Genomic DNA, 2121 nt, shown 5'->3' with positions numbered 1-2121 from the left:
TGTCCCTATGGCTTGCACAAACATTTGTGACTGATTGTTCAAGTATGATGCCTCTTCAGATAGACAATCTTTAGATCCAGATTTTCACATTGGTATAAACTATTTAAAAGGGACCATGCCATGCTATCTGATCAGCATCACTCTTCCATAATCTCATAATAGCACATCTGTTCGGTTTCAGACCATACCAACAGCTCTCTGCTTGATGGACGTTATTCCCGACTATTCCTTGGAAGCAGAGAAGCTGATTTTCCTTCTTTCAGATGTCAACATGTTTATATCATACAAAGTAACTGCTTGTTTTGGCAGCTTGGAAAATACAAGTAAAAGTTGCATCTGAAGGCTGTCATATTTTAATATGAGAATTTATAGACATGGTTATTTTAGTGCTGGTATTTATATGGAATTACACAATTTTAAAAGTTGACAATGAAGAAATGGTTAAATATTTTCTATTTCTTGGCTCAATCATCAACCGAAAGGGAGATTCCAACCAAGAAATTGGAAGAAGAGGGAACAAGAAAAGATCCTTAAGGATAAGCATGTCTCTCTGGGGAGCAAGATCATAATAATCCGATTCCAAACTATGATATTCCCCATTACTATGTATGGATGTGAAAGTTGGACTTTGAAGAAAGCTGACAGGAAGAAATCTGATTCATTTGAAATGTGTTGCTGGAGGAGAGTTTTGTGGATATCACTGAAGGCCAAAAAGACAAATAAGTAGGTTCTAGATCAAATCAAACCTGAATTCTCTCTAGCTATTTTACTTTGATCACATCATTACAAGACAAGAGCCACTAGAAAAGGCAATAAGGCTAGGAAAAGTTGAAGGCAGTAGAAAAAGAGGAAGACCCAAAATGAGATGACTGGACTCAATAATGGAAGCCATGTCCACTAGTTTGCAAGATCTGACGAAGCCTGTTAATGATAGGATGTTTTGGAGGTCTTTCATTCATAGGGTCACCATAAGTTGGAAGCGACTTTTTTTTTTTTTTTTGGAACCGTCAGTTTATTGAGCATGAGGTACAACACAATAAAATTGATTTATTTTCCAGTCATGGACAGTGTTGGGGATAAACCAAAGAAACATGCATGGTCAAACAAAAAGCTCAAGTCCCAGTGAGGCATTAATGGCAGGCTTCTAGTTCTCATTGTCACTTTCTCCCAAGGTGTGCTTGTCAAATAGGTATTCTGCCATTCCAGGTTTTGGTGCCCCCATCTTGCGCAGATTGGTCACATGATCACCCAACTCCTTGATAGATTTCACCTGCTCGTCCAGATAGTGGGGTTCAATGAAGTCACATAAATGGGGATCAATTTTGTCAGTTGCCAGTTTGTGCAATTCCAACAGAGACTGGTTCACATTCTTCTCCAAGTGCAAAGCGCACTCCATTGCCATCAGCCCACTCTCCCAATCATCACAATCTGGTTTCTTGGTCCTGGAGGAAAATCCGACCACCCCTCTGGTTCTGCAGCTTCATAAGCTTTTCTGCATGCTCTCGTTCCTCCCGGGACTGGTGCAAGAAGTACTTGGCAAAGTTCTTCAGAGCCACATCATCTCGGTCAAAGTAGTAGGACATGCTGAGGTACACGTAGGACGCATAAAGCTCCAGGTTGATCTGCCGGTTGATGGCCGCTTCACAGTCCTGATGGTAGTTCTGGTGCACGTGGGAAGGAGACGAAGCCATGGCAGCGTGGCTATGCGAGTGGCGGTGCGACTACTGGGCGGAGGCGGCGGGTCCGAGCGGGGAGTTCCGTCCAATCACTGTCGAAGCAGGAACCTCCGCAGCTCAGTCTCGCAAGTTGTTTTAAACTAGTTGGAAGCAACTTGATGGTACATAATATACACACACACACGATTTATGTTTTTTTTCATTTTAACTCACTGCATTTGTTTGTAATGGTCTTTTGCTACTTATAACAAATGCTAAAAAAATGTACAGTTCCTTATATGAGGCAATAGTCACAGTTGTAAACTGTAGCTGCTTAAATTTTTCACCTACTTTGATAGATAAAAATGAATTTATATCAACTTAAGATTGGGTTAGTGACAAAATTGTGTGTGTGTGAGAGAGTGTGAGTGCTTTTGATTCCCGTTATGTAGCATATGGACAATTT

General features: G+C 40.9%; 1 pseudogene; it reads right to left on the bottom strand.

Moving 5' to 3' along the window:
* Positions 1–1066: 1066 nt before the first annotated feature.
* LOC129324338 (ferritin heavy chain-like) lies at positions 1067–1706 on the bottom strand (annotated as a pseudogene).
* Between the last annotated feature and the right edge of the window lie 415 nt (positions 1707–2121).

The sequence above is a fragment of the Eublepharis macularius genome, chromosome 2, assembly GCF_028583425.1.
Source record: "Eublepharis macularius isolate TG4126 chromosome 2, MPM_Emac_v1.0, whole genome shotgun sequence".
NCBI lineage: Eukaryota > Metazoa > Chordata > Lepidosauria > Squamata > Eublepharidae > Eublepharis > Eublepharis macularius.
Note: the sequence above shows the minus strand (reverse complement) of the source record. Positions and strands in the feature narration are given on the sequence as shown.